Genomic DNA, 19,932 nt, shown 5'->3' with positions numbered 1-19,932 from the left:
CGGATTAGGAACAGGCATGACAAAAACTGGGGGCTAAAAAAAATGTTGAACTAAAATCCCTGCCAGACATGTAAGATATAGTTTATTTGTGGCCTAAAACAGAATAAAGTATGAACATTAAAGTGGTACTCCAGTAAAAAAAAAATATATCAACTGGAGCCAGAAAGTTATACAGATTTTTATATTATTTCTATATAAAAATCTTAATCCTTCCATTACTTATCAGTTGCTGTATGCTCCAGAGGAAGTTGTGGAGTCTAACCACAGTGCTCTATGTTGCCACCTCTCTCTGTGTCAGGAACTGTGCAGAGCAGGAGCGAATAGCCCCTCATAGCAAACCTCTTCTGCTAATGGTAAAAAAATTGCTGATTCCTAATAATATACACATACACACACAACTACATTCATCTGTAATGCTGGGGATGAAAACTGGTCAGTCAACATATATATTGACCTTAAAAGAAGTACTCTGGGATATGAAAACTTATCCCCTATCCTAAGTATAAGGGATACGTTTCAGATCGCATGGGGGTCTGACCGCTGGGGCCCCCCCCGCGATCTGCCAAACAGGGCTCCCGACTCTTTGCCGAAATAGCGAGTGTCGACCACTGCATGACGCAGCGGCCGACATGCCCCCTCAATACATCTCTATGGCAGAACCGGAGACCGTTGCATGTGGAGCTCTGGCTCTCCCAAAGAGATCTATTGAGGGGGGGGGGGGGGGGTGTCGGCCTCCGCATCATGCGGTGGTCAGACACGCCCCCTTGCCGTTGACTGCCGGGGCCCCATATGTGAGATAGCGGGGGACCCCAGTGGTTGGACCCCCACGATTTAAAAATCCTTAGGATAGGGGATGAGTTTTCATATCCTGGAGTACCCCTCTAGGAAGGAAGCTGTCAGTTTCATGCTGCCTGAACTATCGACAGCACGATATAGGGATTGGCTACTTTATTACACAGACTATGATTCATACTTCACAAACCAACTGGGAACAAGGCTTGAGTCAATGGGACGGTCCCAGATAGTATTTCCCCACTCTACTGAGCTTGACGCATAACCAATCTGTGTGTAGGGAATGGCAGGGCTGGGGACTGCTCCAATGACCCAAAGTCCTGTTCCTGGATGATTTTTTTGAAACTCTGCACCATTTTAGAGTGAATCATAGATGGTTGTAATATAGGAGCCTGACAGGTTTCCTTTAAGACTCATTGCTGAAACAAGTATAGTCATCAGAAGTAATGCAGGTATTAGCGTTGCTCAGCTAAGTTTATGTTGTGGATAAGAAAAGATATGTTCTCCTAAGCATCTCCAGGGATTAGCGGTAATTACACACCAGATAACAGGCTTCTGCAGAAAGTTCTAGTATGTTCAAAGCTAAGCACATGCAAGACGACTGTCAGTAACCATATCGAAAACAGATCTAACAGGAATGGGAGTCAGGGAAAACTAAAAGGAAAATATCAAATTTTTTAGGAATCCAGTAATTAAAATTGGGTAAAGTAAGCCAGTTATTCTAGAATCATGTAATGAGAAATTACGTCTATTTTGTACTGTGGAAAATACATTGAAAATCGTTCAAAATGATGATGCAACTAGTGGTGCTGTTCTAAGGGGCAGTCAGTTGCTAGACATGAATGGAGGGTGAGTGGCATGACATAACCATAGCCGCCCAAACCCAGCGTTCGGAAGATTATGTCTGCAAGGAGATCGTGCGGGGTTCCAGCAGCTGGACCCCCGCAATCAGACATCTTATGCCCTATACTTTGGATAGTGGATAAGATGTCTAGCAATGGAGTATCCCTTTAAGCAAAAACCTATAAGAAAGTTTAAAGGGGTTTGTTCACAAAGTTATCCCTATTCTTAGGATAGGGTATAAGTATCTGATTACAGGGGGTCTGACCGTCTGACTGCTGGGACCCCAACAATCTCCAGAACAAAAAACAGAGTCTTCCCTGAGAACAGGGACTGAGTTTTCTCTGAGTGGTCTCACTTGAGAATAGAGTAGCAGGTCACCCATGTGAACCAACTCTATTCATTCTCTATGAGAACTGACGAAGATAGCCAAGAACAGCATTCGGCTATCTTCGGTGGCCAAAATTGCATTGAAAAGTGGTTATAGGGTGGTCTTTCCAAAGAAAAATGCCACGTATCATGGACTGAAAATTTGTCACAAAATCTGGTCGGGTAAGGGGGTAGTCTTCTTAAAGAGGTGGTATTTTAGAAAGTTTCACCATTTATAAAAAAAAAAAAAAAAAAAATTTTATAAATAAATAGCACATCCTTTAGATCCCCACTTAGCCAAAGTTTAGACAATATATTGTGGTGTCCCGGTACCGTATCTTGTATGGCAGTCCCCAAAGTCAGAGTTACTACGCCTCTTCCTTCTCTAATTTTATAATGTTTATGTATACAGATTTAATAATTGGTATATTTAATATAATGCATACTAGTATACTTACCTTTGTAGCGTCACAGAACCTTCGGTTATGTGACTATGTTAATTCCTCTATAGTATGTTGGAGGACCTTTGGAGGTCCTTGGGTCACATGATTACCCATAACCCTTTGTAAAGATGATTGACAGAAGTATTGGACCAATCAGCTTAAGGCCAGCCCCTGCCCATATAAGGGAGCTGTAGCCAATGATCGCTCTCTTGGGTTGCTGCTCTCGTGGATGCCGGACTATCAGGACAGATCTGCGCAACTTACAAAAACACTCTAGGCCTGAAGCCTGCCGGCCTCAGCCTCAATCAAACCGTGAGTCCTAAACTTAATCCCTGATAAAGCTAGCGTGACTACTGGACCGCAATTAAATCCCCTAAATTCAGCGGAACAGCACTTATCAGTCTAGAGACTCTAGAACGCTTAAGGTCCCAACCACTGTCAATCTCTTAGAGACTTTGCCTGTATAGAGACTGTTCCGGTTATGAAGCTTGCATAAAATCTTCAGTAAAAGTTCCGACTGTTTTCCGCAAACTCTCCGGTTGTGGACATTCAATTATTCCATACCTCCCTATTGCTCTTGGGAAGGGTGGTGGTAGGACAAGCATTACAGAGGAGCCCCCACCATGGCATCACGAATAGAAAGGGTTAAACACCCTTTAATTACCGCACAGCTACACCCCATGGCTATCACAATATATATATATATATATATATATATATATATATATATATATATATATATATATATATATATATATATATTATATATATATATACACATACTTAGAAAAGAGGTAAACAGTGCCATGGGTTGTGTCTTGTATTGCCGCTTAGCTTATTGAAACATAAGTACTGTATTCATCTGTATTAAGGACACAGTAGTCAATTCATGTGATTCACAAAATAGTTTCATTTAAAAGCATTGGAGCTTTTTAGTTATTTAATAGTTAGAGAACAATAAGTTCTCAATTGCTGTAGGAAATCGTGATCAGAGCTGTGAGACGGGGGGGGGATCTCAAAAGATCAGGGAGCCTGAGCTTTGACCCCTCGTAGTCATACCACACCACCAGTCTGCAGAGCCTCGGGGGTTCCCACAGAATGGCAGCATCTCCATTCATGATTATATTACAGAACGGATGCCTATATCATCTGAGAAGCATGGAGAAGAGCCAGAAGATACATTGCTGGCTACATTTACACCAGCGTTTGTATTGCAGCATAGATCCTACTTTTGTCTCCTCTCTGCGAATTACTTTTTTTGTGAACCCATCATCTCTATCATTGACCCCTATCATAGAGCTCTTAAATATAACTTCTAAAGTCATACCCAGAGAAAATCTAAGCAGTCCATCAACTGGGAACTACATACCGTATATACTCGAGTATAAGATGATCCGAATATAAGCCGAGGCCCCTAATTTTACCCCAAAAACCCCGGAAAAGTTATTGACTCGTCTATAAGCCTAGGGTGGGAAATACATCATCCCCCCCCCATGTAATCATCCAGAACCCTGTCATCATCCAGAACCCTGTCATCATCGCCCCGGTCATCATCACCGCCTGTCAATCCCTTCATCAGTGGTCTTCAACCTGCGGACCTCCAGAGGTTGCAAAACTACAGCTCCCAGCATGCTGGGTGTTGTAGTTTTGAAACCTCTGGAGGTCCCCAGTTGAAGACCACTGCGGCCTTCGTCATCATCCAGCCCCCCCCCCTTTTTGTTTTATATTCACCTCCCCTTGGTTGGAAGTTAGGGAGAGCTGGTCCAGGCCATCTATGCTGCAGGGACCGTCCGGTGGGGATGGCTAGTCGTTGCATGCTGTCCATTTTCACCAGGGGGGGCCCTCTTCTCCGCGCTTCGGGCCCGGAGTAGTGACATTGCCTTGACGACGACGCACATGGACGTTGCGCATGAACGTCCCTGTGCGTCGTCGTCAAGGCAACGTCACTACTCCGGGGCCGGGCCCGAAGCGCGGAGAAGAGCCCCCCCCCCCCCCCCCCCGGTGAAAATGGAGAGCACGCAATGACTAACCATCCTCACCGGACGGTCCCTGCAGCATAGATGGCCTGGACCAGCTCACCCTAACTTCCCGCCGTGGGGAGGAGAGTACAAAACAAAAGGGGGGGGGCTGGATGATGACGAAGGCCGCAGTGGTCTTCAACCTGCGGACCTCCAGAGGTTTCAAAACTACAACACCCAGCATGCACGGACAGCCGATGATGAAGGGATTGACAGGTGGAGAGTTCACTCGAGTATAAGCCGAGGGGGGCGTAAAACTCTGCTTATACTCGAGTATATATGGTAGTTCATGGTGAGATCTCAGCAAGCCTTGGAAAAATAGGTATTCAGTGCTATTGATAAACAAACCATTCAGTTTCTATACTACTAACTGCAGTCACTTGAGAATCAACAGTTCCTGCCGTTAGAACTGTAGCCCCACAGGACAAAGTCCAGAAGTCAGAAAAACTAAGTCATTTTGCATACATATGGATTAAGTACTTAAAAGGGTACTCCAGTGGAATTTTTTTTTTCTTTTTTAAATCAACAGGTGTCAGAAAGTTAAACAGATTTGTGAATTATGAAGAACAACAGAGAAGGTAGAACTGGCACTACAACAGTAAAATCCCAAACCGTCCCGAAACAACAATGGCAGGGTGTGATGTTAGCAATATAGCAGCACTGGTGTGGAGTGCAATGAAGCCTATGAATAGCAAACAGTTCCACAATGCAAATACCAGAGAAAAGAATAGGCTGCACTCACCACAATATTTGTTCTGTGCTTTATTCCAACGGAATCATGGGGTACATACAGCGGGTGCATTTGTGATGAGCGACATGTTTCACACTTCCTTAGTGCATCCTCTGGCTCATTGAGCCAGAGGATGCACTAAGGAAGCGTGAAACATGTCGCTCATCACGAATGCACCCACTGTATGTACCCCATGATTCTGTTGGAATGAAGCACAGAATATTGTGGTGAGTGCAGCCTATTCTTTTCTCCAGCATTTGATTTGTGAATAACTTCTATATAGACATCTTAAACCTTCCAATACTTAGCTGCTGTATGCTCCACAGGCAGTTGTGCGGTGGCCAAGTACAGGAGTTGCACCTATGTACCCTTGCTGCCCTGTCAGGCAGACTATTCAGTGACCCCTGGGCCCCCCCCCCCCTTTACCTATGTTCCCTAAACAGTACTAACGTACATACACTGCTCAAAAAAATAAAGGGAACACAACACAATGTAACTCCAAGTCAATCACGCTTCTGTGAAATCCCACTGTCCACTCAGGAAGCAACAGTGATTGACAATCAATTTCACATGCTGTTGTGCAAATGGAACAGACAACAGCTGGACATTATAGGCAATTAGCAAGACACCCCTAATAAAGGAGTGGTTCTGCAGGGGGTGACCACAGACCACTTCTCCGTTCCCATGCTTCCTGGCTGATGTTTTGGTCCCTTTTGAATGCTGGCGGTGCTTTCACTCTAGTGGTAGCATGAGAGAGTCTACAACCCATACAAGTGGCTCAGGTAGTGCAGCTCCTCCAGGATGGCACATCAATGTGAGCTGTGGCAAGAAGGTTTGCTGTCTGTCAGTGTAGTGTCCAAAGCATGGAGGCGCGACCAGAAGACAGGCCAGTACATCATGAGACGTGGAGGAGGCTGTAGGAGAAAAAGAACCCAGCAGCAGGACTGCTACCTCTGCCTTTGTGCAAGAGCGAGCAGCAGGAGCACTTCCAGTGCCCTGCAAAACTACCTCCAGAAGTCCACTCAAACGGTCAGAAACAGACTCCATGAGGATGGTATGAGGGCCCGACATCCACAGGTGGGGTTGTGCTTACAGCCCAACACCGTGCAGGACATTTGGCATTTGCCAAAGAACACCAAGATTGGCAAATTCGCCACTGGTGCCCTGTGCTATTCACAGATGAAAGCAGGTTCACACTGAGCACGTGACAGAGTCTGAAGATGCCATGGAGAACATTCTGCTGCCTGCAACATCCTACAACATGACTGGTTTGGCGGTGGGTCAGTAATGGTGTGGGGTGGTATTTCTTTGGGGGCTGCACAGCCCTTGATGTGCTTGCCAGAGGTAGCCTAACCTCCATTAGGTACCGAGATGAGATCCTCAGACCCCTTCTTAGACCCTATGCTGGTGCGGTTGGCCCTGGGTTCCTCCTAATGCAAGTCAATGCTAGACCTCATGTGGCTGGAGTGTGTCAGCAGTTCCTGCAAGATGAAGGCATTGATGCTATGGACTGGCCCGCCTGTTCCCCAGACCTGAATCCGCTTGAGCACATCTGGGACATCACATCTCGCTCCATCCACCAATGCCACGTTGCACCATAGACTGTCCAGGAGTGGGCTTTAGTCCAGGTCTGGGAGGACATCCCTCAGGAGACCATCCTCCACCTCATCGGGAGCATGCCCAGGCATTGTAAGGAGGTCATACGGGCACGTGGAGGCCACACACACACACACACACACTACTGATCCTCCTTTTGACTTGTTTTGAGGACATTACATCAAAAGTTGGATCAGCCTGTAGTGTGGTTTTCCATTTTGATTTTGAGTGTGGCTCCATATCCAGACCTCCATGATTAATTTGATTTCCATTGATAATTTTTGTGTGATTTTGTTGTCTGCACATTCAACTATGTAAAAACTAAAATATTTCATACGATTAGTTCATTTATTCAGATCTAGGATGTTTTATCTTAGTGTTCCCTTTATTTTTTGAGCAGTGTATATTGTTATACACCTTTAAGTAATGTTGCAACAAAGGAAGTTACCAGTGACCATGTGACCTACAGGGTGACCTATGGGACCCCTCCAGAGGCTCCCCCATATAAACCCTGGGTGGAGCTAGTTCAGTCTCTTGAGTACTGAATACAGTGAGGTCAAGTCCAGAGAGAGGGTGGTCTAGTGTCCTGAGGAGGCATAAAGCCTACCACGCATCCACAAGTCTACTGCCCCACAGGTGAACATCAAAACCTGGTAAGCTACAAACAGGGTGAAGTCTGTCTAGTCAGTCCCAGTCAAGACAGTCAAGATGCATCTGTGTCAAGTCAGCTTGGCCCTGCAGCAAATTGTCCAAATCCACTACTAGTCCCAGCAAGCCCTGAGGTCACTGGTCCCCTCCCTGGGCCAAGTCAAGCTGTTAAGACTGTTACACCTGTCTGACTCAGTAAAGCTGCCGTTGTTCCATAACTTGGCGTCAGTCATTATTGACCCCCATGCCTAGCCTAGGATCTATCGGTATACCTTCGGGTGGTGAAGAGGTTAAACCATAGGGTAATAACATCTGCCCTCATCACACCCTCTCCACAGTTGTATTTCTTTCTGGAGTTCTTTTCAGTCTGACCACAAGTGCTCTCTGCTGACACCTCTGTCCATGCCAGCAACTGTCCAGAGCAGGAGAGATTTACTATGGGGATTTGCTCCTGCTCTGGACAGTTCCTGACATGGACAGAGGTGTCAGCAGAGAGCCTGGTGGTCAGACTGAAAAGAACTCCAGAAAGAAGTACAACTTCCCATGGAGCATACAACAGCTGATTAGTACTGGAAGGATTAAGGTTTGTATATAGAAGTAATTTACAAATCTGTTCAACTTTCTGTCACCAGTTCATTTAAATAATAGTTTTCCACTGCAGTACCCCTTTAAAGCTGAGACATACAGAGGCTCCTTATAGGTAACAGGTGTGCTATTATGGCCCTACTGGTCTCCATTAGGTGATAGAATTGTCACGAAGGGAGGACCTTCTTTTATGAACCAGAACCCAGATCCAAGAAGCCTGGCCACAACTTTCACCAGTAGCAAAATCAGCCAAGGTGCCAAGACCAGCACCCGTGGCGTTCAGCTGCTTGCGGCAGCAGCTCCTAATTAAAACTAATTATTTAATCACTTCCATATAAAAGCTACAGATGATCCCCCCACCCCCCATATGGTAATCCTCCCTGTGCTCAGCCAGTTCCCATGGAAGGGGATCTGAGACCATTTGATTACTATAAGTGGCAGAATAATGACGATAAACAATCGCTTCTTTCTCATGTTCTGGTGCACATGAAATGTATCTGGCCAGATGGCAGAAATTTCCCTATGACAGTTCAGAAAAACATCCAACTGCTTTCATGTTCCATACAATGTGTCTTCTCGGGACTCTTAGGCAGCACATCCTGGGAGCAATAACTCACAACAGATATGTTTACATGCTACACACTGACAGCAAGCTTAACTAGGGGAACAGTTTATAAGGATAGAAAACATGGCAGGAATACACCTATAACTAACACGCATGACTGGAAATGATAGCTTCAATCCCAGCTAGAACATGTACAGAGGACTGGGAAAGAATCCATAGCATTTAGCTCGAACAAGCTTCCCACGCATGTCTAATTTCCATGTCACATAAATGCATATACAGGTTTGTACATATGGGTGTTTCTACAGCGTCTAAAGGCTCAGTAAGTTATGACCAAGCAATCATAGTCAATATGTGACCTGCACCAACCAAAGGAACTTAGACTATGGGTCACTTCTCTTCTTCGAGTCAATGAGCCTTTCTTCTTGTGTTGGTTCACATAGCTACTCGCCCCTAAATCTCCGATAGGAGGGCCTGGTCCTTGCTCTTCTTCCTTTGCAGCCATTGTAAGAAAGAAAGGCATCATGACCCTCACTTCCCCCTTTTATTTCCAAACATTGCATTGCTTGTGGGTTTACTCCGCCAATGAAGAAGAGTGAACGGGTTCAGTGGAAGTCAAGCCCCCCCTCACCTCTGGACTCATAGCAGCTGTTCATGCCTAATTTTATTTGTTCAATTAGGGCATATAAGACCTATAGAGAGTGGTCTGGTCTCCCACTCAGGATGAGCCTCTACAAAATAGACCTGGCCTTTCTATTTACTACTGGTTGTCTTTTCAGCTTAATGACACAATGAAGGGTAATGGCCCCTCTACAGCTCCACCAGGAAACAACCAATTACTGTTGGAGAGAATGGTCAGGCATGTTGGATTTCCCCCTCTTCCCATTCAGATAACATCTATATAAAAAGCATGACCATTTGAAAAAGAAAAATGTCAGAAATTTTTCTTCTCAAAGGCACATAAAAACTTAGTGGTTATAGTCACTTTAAGGCCAAGTTTCCACTTGTTTTTTTTTCTTGCAGTTTTTGAGCCAAAGTCAGAAGTGGGTCCATACGGGAGGAGAAGTTTAAGTTCTTTTTTTTATATGTCCTATTCCTTTTGAATACACTTCTGGCTTTGGCTCAAAAACTACAGTGGCAGTTTTCCAAAAACGTGGAAACTTAGCCTAATGGTACAATGTCAGATAAATATTCTTGAACGTTGCAAACACCAACTTTCTACAGGAGATCAGCAATGAATGTGTCCGAAACCCTGTGCCCAAACCAGCAATGAAGATATAGGTCTCTGGGAGGCTTGCCCCTGCCTCAGGCAACCTTGTCTCCCTCTTACATCCCCGCTGGACCGACAAATCCAGTCAATCCAGGCATTGAGCCTTACCACAGTTCCTCTTCTTGACCTCTCTTTTACTCTGTCACACTCCCAAGGCTTGCCCTTCAATGGCTGGTTTAGGCCTTGGCCTATATTTTCTCTTATAGTAGGTTATTTTTTTGCTAAACAGTGTTTTTTTGAATGCCGCTTCATCTCAGCACCACATTGGCCACCATTAGGCTAGAACAGGGCTTCAAGTACAACGGCCCGTGCAGACTGACACCTACCCCTCCTACAGCATGGCATCTAGAGCCTGTATTTCTGGTATTCGTGTACACAGGAGATGAAGATGCTGTTGATACAATAGTTCACCAGCTTTTACTTAACATAATAGACTGGTGCCTCGGGTGCAACAATGGTAAATACAACTTAACAGAACATAACACATCTTAAAGCCATTACACAAAACACCATCTATCCTACCTTACAAGTGTGGTGTCCCGGTACCGTATTGCATACCGTACCTTGTATGGTGGTCCCCAAAGTCAGAGTTACTACGTTCAGGTAGGGTCCCCCAGGTGGGACAGCTCCTAGTCGCCTCCTCCTTCTCTAATTTCATGATGCTATTATGTGTATACATTAGTCTACTTACCTGGTTAGCATCGCAGGACCTTCGGTCATGTGACCATGTTAATTCCTCTATGGTATGTTGGAGGACCTTTTGAGGTCCTTGGGTCACATGGTTATCCACAACTCTCTGTACGGAAGATTGACAGTTGTTATGGACCAGTGGGCTTAAGTCCAGCCCCTGCCCATATAAGGGAGCTGTAGCCAAATTATCGCTCTCTTGGGTTGCTGCTCTCGTGGATGCCGGACTAGCAGGACGGATCTGCACAACTTTCAAAGACAAGCTAGGCCAGAAGCCTACCGGCCTCAGCATAACCTAAACTGAGTTAAAATCTCAATCCCCGCTAAAGCTAGCATGATTACTGGACCGAATCTAAACCCCTAAATCCAGTGGATCACCGCAACAATTATCTTCCTAAGCTCAATAGACTCACGAGGTCCCAATGACTTGTCAAGCTCTAATAGACTCTGTTCTATGGACTGTTCCTGTTCATAATTGTCTAAAATCTTCAGTAAAAGTTCTGACAAGTTTCTGCAAATCTCCCTATCGCTCTTGGGAAGGGTGGCAGTAGGACAAGCATACAGAGAATAGCCCTCACCCTGGCATCACAAAAAGAAAGGGTTAAGCAAGCACCCTTAGAAACCGCACAGCTACACTCCCATATACCCTACTCCCCCAGGCTATCACTCAAGTCTTTGCTATGTCTATAGTAATTGGGTTAATATAATTAAAATCTATGCCATCTTGGGGGAGAAAGAATTTCTGTATTAAAATCGTAACTAGCTATGCTATCTTTTAACCACTTATCTCCGGAATAAAGCATAAAATTGTTCAAATAAAATCCAAATTTCCCTTTACGTGATATTGGGGGAGGGGGAAGGGTACAGCCAGGATCGCTGTAGACGTGAGATTATTGTTGATTCCTGATAAAGTAATTATCTATATCTATGACTAGGATGTGATAACTTTCATGTTACAGAAAGGACGAGTTTAGAATAATTGGCCTGAAATCAAAATAAGTAGGATCCAGGAAATTATTTCCTCTCAGTGAGTTGTGCAATAATGGTGCAAAGGTTAAGCAGCGAGATATCTTGTGAATAATACTAAAGCAAATGCTTACACTAAGATTAGGACCCTTCATTTATGGAGTAGTAAGTACATAGTCAGGGTACCATTTATATTCCACTTAACCAACAAAAAAAAACTTGTACAACCAATATAGGTCAAACATTCATCCAGTCACATAAGACAAGTCCTTCGATTGTCCCATTCTGTTATAACTGTTTTGGACATGTTGGGTGCCAACCTATAGAACCACTGTTATGGCTACCCTCAGATTGGTCAGTCAACCTTCCTACCATAGTGTATAGCAGATCTGTCTAGTTATACCACAACAGTTGTAAATGTATCATCACATAACTATAAGGCAGCTATGCTATTTCGCACTTGGATTTCTTAGAAATGGCTGGAGGGGCTTGTGTGCACTACCATATTTAATATAATGTGATAGCCTGGGAGAGTAGGGTATATGGGGATGTAGCTGTGCGGTGACTAAAGGGTGTCTGGTTAACCCTTTCTATTTGTGACGCCAGGGTGGGGGCTCCTCTGTAATGCTTGTCCTACCGCCACCCTTCCCAAGAGCGATAGGGAGGTATAGAATAATTGAATGTCCACAACCGGAGAGTTTGCTGAAAACAGTCGGAAGTTTACTGAAGATTTTATGCAAGCTTCATGCACAGTCTCTTAGGGATTGACAGTGGTTGGGACCTTAAGCGTTTTAGAGTCCGTAGACTGATATGCGCTGTTCCACTGGATTTAGGGGATTTAGTTGCGGTCCAGTCGTCAGACTAGCTTTAGCGGGGATTAGTTTAGAACTCACAGCTTAGTTTAGGCTGAGGCCGGTGGGTTTCTGGCCTAGTGTGTCTTTGAAAGTTGCGCAGATCCGTCCTGCTAGTCCGGCATCCACCAGAGCAGCAACCCAAGAGCGACAATTGGCTACAGCTCCCTTATATGGGCAGGGGCTGGACTAGTGCTAATTGGTCCAATACTTCTGTCAATCACCTTTACATAGAATAATGGGTAAACAGGTGACCCAAGGACCTCCAAAGGTCCTCTAACATGCCATAGAGGAATTAACAGTCACATGACTGAAGGTCCTGCGACGCTAACAAAGTAAGTACTATACATTATATTAAATATACACATTATTGAATATATACACATAAACATTATAACATTAGAAATGAAGAGAGGCGACTAGGGGCTGTCCCACCTGGGGGGAACCCTACCTGAACATAGTAACTGACTTTGGGGACCACCACACAAGGTACTGTATGCAATACGGTACCGGGACACCACAATAATATAACACCCGTAGAGGTCTACGCAGCATTTATGTACTTCCATATGAATTAATCTATTGAATGCCATATTATGAAGTCATTAGGCATGTAGGAAAGCCTAGCTGTAACACAGTGCCATAAGGAGGAAGCACATGGATTGTCTACTGGAGGGTGCCTCCAGCTATTGCAAAACTACAACACCCAGCATGCCCGGACAAGCCTTTGGTCTACAGCTTTGCTCGTGTATGAGGCCTGAATGGAATATTTAACAACCTGACACAAGCAGACGACTCAATAGCTTTCAGACACCCTCCATTATTGGACTCCGAATCATTGATGCTAGCACCTGCCGAGCTTACACTGAAAACACGTCCTTTAGAAAGCTGACACAGCACCCGGCACTGCTTTATTGTGTGCTGTTGTGAATACATATGCTTATTCACCGAGCTGCTGAATAAATGAACAATCTTCATTTCAAAAGGAGTCAATGCATAGGAATCTAAGGCAGCAGTCATACAATGACATCTCAAGGGCAGGAGTCTAAGCTTTTCAGGGAAATAAATCCAGCTTTGTGCTTTAAACTTCATAATCTGGATGCAAAGTGTCTGCTTGATGACCATCTCCATGGATAGGACATGTCTATGGTCTATACTAGAGATGAGCGAACTTACAGTAAATTCGATTCGTCACGAACTTCTCGGCTCGGCAGTTGATGACTTATCCTGCGTAAATTAGTTCAGCTTTCAGGGGCTACGGTGGGCTGGAAAAGGTGGATACAGTCCTAGGAAAGAGTCTCCTAGGACTGTATCCACCTTTTCCAGCCCACCGGAGCACCTGAAAGCTGAACTAATTTATGCAGGATAAGTCATCAACTGCCGAGCCGAGAAGTTCGTGACGAATCGAATTTACTGTAAGTTCGCTCATCTCTAGTCTATACCAGTGGCCTCCAACCTGCGGACCTCCAGATGTTGCAAAACTACAACTCCCAGCATGCCCGGACAGCCGTTGGCTGTCCGGGCATGCTGGGAGTTGTAGTTTTGCAACATCTGGAGGTCCGCAGGTTGGAGAAAACTGGTCTATACAGTGTCTGTGTGCTATCTATTTCTATGCAATTCCTATGGTTCGGCTTAAAAGGACTTTCCAGAATTAGGAAAGCACTGCTTCTTTCTTGCAAAAATAGCACCACTCATGTCCTCAGGGTGTGTCTGGTATTGCAGCCTAGCTCTATTGAAGTGAATTGGACTGAACGATTCATCAAAACCTGTCCAGTGGAAAAGTTGCTGAGTTACCCATAGCAACCAATCAGATCACTTCTCATTTTTCAGAGGCCTTTTCAAAAATGAAAGACGCGATCTGATTGGTTGCTATGGGCAACTCAGCAACTTTTCCTCTGAACAGGTTTTGATAAATCTCCGCCAAATTGTGGACAAGAGTGTTGTTTTGGCAAAACCCCTTTTGATTCTGGACAACCCCTTTAAAGGGGTGCTCCATTCCCTTGCTTTTGGAGCTCCGCTCCCCAGCGTCCAGAAGTTATTGTTCCAAACGATGTGTGTGGGGGCTTCCGTGTTCAGGGCCGCCCCTCGTGACATCACGCCCCCTTCCCATAGACTTTCGTTGAGGGGGAGGGCGTGACGTCACGAGGGCGGCCCTGAACACGGAAGACCCCCACACACATCGTTCGGAACAATAACTTCCGGACGCTGGGGAGCGGAGCTCCAAAAGCAAGGGAACGGAGTACCCCTTTAACTTTGCATGAATAGTCATAACATTTGTGGTTGAAGGAGTCCTATGGACTAGAGCCACCCATGCACATTAGATGGCGGTTGGCCGACAGCTAATCCTCTGACTCCCCCATACACATGCATCAGCCAAGCATGCAGAGCCCCTGCCAAATACCTCCGGCAGCGGTTTATTTCCATTGGAAACATAGGATTGGGTATTTTCAAATGCAACATGTCTGATGTTGGGACACCCCCCTAAACATTTGCCTGTCCTGCTTAACTTAGTAGGCTGGGACCCTTAAAGGTGTACTCCACTGGAAAACATTTTAAGTCAACTGGTGCCAGAAAGTTAAAACAGATTTTTAAATGACTTCTATATAAAAAAAAAAAAAAAAAATTATAATAATAATCCCAATCCTTCCAGTACTTATCACCTGCTGTATAATAAACAGGAAGTTCTTTTCTTTTTGAATTTCTTTTCTGTCTGACCACAGTGCTCTCTGCTGACACCTCTGTCCATGTCAGGAACTGTCCAGAGCAGGAGCAAATCTCCATAGCAAACCTTGACAGAGGTGTCAGCAGAGAGCACTGTGGTCAGACAGAAAAGAAATTCAAAAATAAATAAACTTCCTGTGTATTATACAGCAGGAGATAAGTACTGGAAGGATTGGGATTTTTTTTATAGAAGTAATTTACAAATCTGTTTAACTTTCTGGCACCAGTTGATTTTAAAGAGAATGTTTTCCAGTGGAGTACCCCTTTAAAGGGGATCTGCAGCCATAGATACTCATAAGTGTCTGAAAGTGGGGGTCCGAACACCGGGACCCCCGCTATCTCCTGTACGGCACCCTGGCTATGCCGCAGCTCTCCCGTGCAGAAGGCGTGTTGGCTGCAGCATGACGCAGCGACCGACACCCCCCCCCCTCTATGTATCTCTATGAGAGAGGCGGAGATGCAGCGTTCGTGCATTCCCACCTCTCCCATAGAGATGTATGAAGGTGGAGTGGGTCGGGCCCCCTGCAATCAGACACTTATCCCCTATCCTGCAGATGCTGCAGTGCTCCTTTAAAGGGGTAGTCCAGTGGTGAACAACTTATCCCCTATCCTAAGGATAGGGGATAAGTTTGAGATCGCGGGGGGTCCGACCGCTGGGGCCCCCTGCGATCTCTCTGTATGGGGGCCAGGCTCTCCGGCCAGATAGCGGGTGTCGACCTCCGCACGAAGCGGCGGCCGACACGCCCCCTCAATACAACTCCATGGCAGAGCCGAAGCGCTGCCTTCGGCAATCTCCGGCTCTGCCATAGAGATTGAGGGGGCGTGTCGGCCGCCGCTTCGTGCGGAGGTCGACACCCGCTATCTGGCCGGAGAGCCTGGCCCCCATACAGAGAGATCGCAGGGGGCCCCAGCGGTCGGACCCCCCGCGATCTCAAACTTATCCCCTATCCTTAGGATAGGGGATACGTTTTTCACCACTGGACTACCCCTTTAAGCTTTCTATTTTAAAGAGATCTGCAATGTCTGATAAGCCAAATGCAAATGCCTCTGTGCAAATAACAAAAGCAAGAGGCAGACGATATGAATGCAAATGCTGGTTTTTCCATGGCTGAAGCGAACAAGTCATGGTTATCTTCTACATACCATCAGAAAATCACATTGAGAAGCTCCCAGCATGAATCGAATCCTCCGGACACTAGTCACAACTTGGCTAAGTAGCAATTCACATATTCTGGCCACTTACTAATTATAATGGTGTCGCCATTCTCACGCATACAATGATAATTGTCAGTGACCTAACTGGAAAAGATGGCGGCAAAAATAAATAAAAAAAATGGAAACTTTAGGAAAATCACTCAAATTATTGTTTTTTACTGTGTCATTTTAGTGAAAAATGCTGGTCAGATTGTGACTAATTGTCCGGTGTATGGCCGCTTTAGGGGCAATAAACCCCCTAGAGTCACATGTTGTACAAGCCATTGATGCTCATTGCATTACAGGCTTTTTACAGCCCCACTCAACATCAGCAATTCCCAGCACCACGCGTCAGCACTCACTTCCTGCGTTAATGATCTCCCAGTCTGACTCCCTACGAGGGGCCCCACCAGACTCCAGAACTCAGGAAGCCCCCCTGGCTGCAGGCACTGAGTGGCCTTTAGGGTTCAACAATTAGCTTGGGTTTTTCATGGGACTTTTTATAGTAAAGCCTATAAATGATATCTGGAAGGCCCAAAAGTCCCTCAATGTTTTATTAAATAGAGGTCATATCCAAAACTTCTGTTTCCCCAACCAAGGTGCCTCCAGCTGTTGCAAAACTACAACACCCAGCATGCCCGGACAGCCGAAGGCTGTCCGGGCATGCTGGGAGTTGTAGTTTTGCAACAGCTGGAGGCACCCTGGTTGTGTAACACTGCCCTAAGCCAATGATTCCCAAGCTGTGTCTCTCCAGCTGTTGCAAAACTACAACTCCAAGCCTTCGGCTGCCAGGGCATGCTGGAAGTTGTAGTTTTGCAACAGCTGGAGGCACCCTGGTTGTGTAACACTGCCCTAAGCCAATGATTCCCAAGCTGTGTCTCTCCAGCTGTTGCAAAACTACAACTCCAAGCCTTCGGCTGCCAGGGCATGCTGGAAGTTGTAGTTTTGCAACAGCTGGAGGCACCCTGGTTGGGAAACACTGCCCTAAGCCAATGATTCCCAAGCTGTGTCTCTCCAGCTGTTGCAAAACTACAACTCCAAGCCTTCGGCTGCCAGGGCATGCTAGAAGTTGTAGTTTTGCAACAGCTGGAGGCACCCTGGTTGGGTAACACTGCCCTAAGCCAATGATTCCCAAGCTGTGTCTCTCCAGCTGTTGCAAAACTACAACTCCAAGTCTTCGGCTGCCAGGGCATGCTGGAAGTTGTAGTTTTGCAACAGCTGTAAAGACACAGCTTGGTTATTAAAGAGTTAAAAGGAACATTAGATTGTTCTCTCTAGGACAATAACCCCCAAGTTGTGATCTCCAGCTGCTGCAAAACTACAGCTCTCAGCATGCCCTTGCAGCAGTCAGCTAAAAAGAAGTCATACCCAAACTGCTGTTCCCTAAGCCAGTGATCCTCAAATGGTGGCTCTCCGGCTATTGCGAAACTACAACTCCCAGCATGCTGGGAGTTGTAGTTTTGCAACAGCTGGAGGCACCCTGGTTGGGAAACACTGCCCTAGACCAATGACTCCCAAGCTGTGGCTCTCCAGCTGTTGCAGAACTACAACTCCCTGCATGCTAGTTTTTTGTAACAAGCTGGAGAAAGGCAGCTTGGGTATCACTGCTCTGGAAAGTAAAGAGTTAAAGAAAGATTAGGATATGGAAATTAAAGAGTTAAAGGAACATTATAATATCGAGTCCTTTCTGAAGCCAGGACTCCAAAAACTAGCTCGGCTTCAACAGGGAGCTTGGGTTCCTTTACATGGGACTTCTTATTAAGTAAAGCCTACGAATGACATCTGCAAGCACAAAAATGAGCCCAAAAGTCCCCCAATGCTTGTCTAAACACAGAGGTCATACCCAAACTGCAGTTCCCTAAGTCACAGATCCCCAATCTGTGGCTTTCCAGCAGTTTCTAGCATGCTGGTAGTTGTAGTTTGTTTTGCAATAAGGGTGGTGGTGGGGGGGTTAAATCACTGATTTGGAAAGTAAAAAGTTAAAGAAACATTACAATATGGAAGGGAAAGAGTTAAAAGGGACAGTCTCATGAGGATTCCACCCTGAATCTCACCGCAAGACTTTCATTTTTTTTTTAACACTATCATTACCAGAGAGCACGAGTTTCTATGGACTGTTAGCTATACAAGTGTTTCCCAACCAGGGTGCCTCCAGCTGTTGCAAAACTAAAAACTCCCAGCATGCCCGGACAGCCGTTGGCTGTCCGGGCATGCTGGGAGTTGTAGTTTTGCAACAACTGGAAGCACTGAGCTATACTACCTGTAGGTTCCCTGTACTTGCATTGCAACATTTCAAGGAAGTGTCTAGAAAGCCAACTCACCTTCACTAATGCAGCTGAATGTTACAATGTTGCTGAATGATAGTTTCTTTTCCCTTTAATCTTAAATCCCCCGATCCTTTTTTTTTTTGTTTTGTAATCCAAGGATAAAACAAGCAGATCACTAAAAGGTGGGGGGGGATTCCAATTCTGTCCACTCCAATGAGGCTTTTTCAGATAACAAGAGCTTATCCCCAAGCCTTGCCTTGTGTCCTTTTCAGAGGGTGTTGTATATCAACCAACAGAGGCACCTACTATATCCCTTTTTTTTTCTCTTTCCCCCCCCCCCTACTTCTTCCTGATCTTGGCTATAGCACTTCTGGGCGGGGGCTTCAGAGATAACTCTTTACGTCTCCTAGAAGAAAGAGATAAAACAATGCCACCTCAGAAATGGGATTAACAGATACAATCAACTAAATAACAAACAAAAAGTAAATAAATTAAATCAATAAGATATAGTTGTCTACATACGGTAAATACTAAACAGAAAAAAAAATGTATATATATATATATATATATATATATATATATATATATATATATATATATATATATATATATATAGTAAATTTGATTAGCCGTATTAGTCCAGTGATGCAGAATATATATATATATATATATATATATATATATATATATATATATATACACACAAACACTAAGTTTTAATTAAATAAAAAAAGGCTATAAAATATAGAAAAAAATTAAACGTGAAAATAAACTCTAAACACATAAAAACAGAATATAACTACAAGGACAAATATTAACATAGAAAGCGTTCGCTTCCCAATACGACTATAAAAATAAACAATAAATAAAAAAAACATAGATAAGCAACAAGCGGTGTATTAGCCTAAATTGAACCGTGTATGTGAATAGTCACCTGGACACTTACCTGACATTCAGTAGGGATCAGGGTCCATTCTGCAGGCACATTTGCCACTAGTTGTGTATCCCAGCCTAGGATTGTGTCACCCTGGACGTATAGACGGATAATGCAATCCACATCCAGCTCAGAATGAGCTAAACTCCCCATTCTCCTCCCCTTCCTGTACAAAGCCTGGGAAAGAGTTAAATGGGCGGGATGACGTCACACCTCCCAAAAGTTACCCAACTTTTCTGCTGCTTGCTGGCAGCAATGTCTGCAGAACGTTGAGGAGAGAAGACCCCCTTTAAACAATTGACTGTTTGTCACCCTAGGAGAGGGTTGGGGAGGGGGACACTGATGTGCAAGGACAAAAATGTGTGTAAATTCAGATTGTAACACAGTTGAGGAAATGATAGAAATTCCTCCATGTCTTGCTCGACCCCTGCCCTCTAGACCATTGTTGGAATTTCC

The 19,932-nt window shown here is 44.9% G+C and overlaps 1 protein-coding gene across 1 annotated transcript in view; it reads right to left on the bottom strand.

Moving 5' to 3' along the window:
- LOC130293442 (cdc42 effector protein 4-like) overlaps window positions 1–19,641 on the bottom strand; it is a 36,857-nt gene extending 17,216 nt beyond the window's left edge. Inside the window, exons 1-2 of the mRNA XM_056542108.1 lie at window positions 19,489–19,641; window positions 18,597–18,948 (exon numbers count right to left, since the gene is read on the bottom strand). The gene's annotated coding sequence lies outside the window, so the exon portion shown is untranslated. The remainder of the gene's footprint in view (window positions 1–18,596; window positions 18,949–19,488) is intronic.
- Between the last annotated feature and the right edge of the window lie 291 nt (window positions 19,642–19,932).

This window comes from Hyla sarda, chromosome 10 (genome assembly GCF_029499605.1).
Source record: "Hyla sarda isolate aHylSar1 chromosome 10, aHylSar1.hap1, whole genome shotgun sequence".
In the NCBI taxonomy this organism is placed as follows: domain Eukaryota; kingdom Metazoa; phylum Chordata; class Amphibia; order Anura; family Hylidae; genus Hyla; species Hyla sarda.
This window is presented reverse-complemented; position numbering and strand designations above follow the sequence as displayed.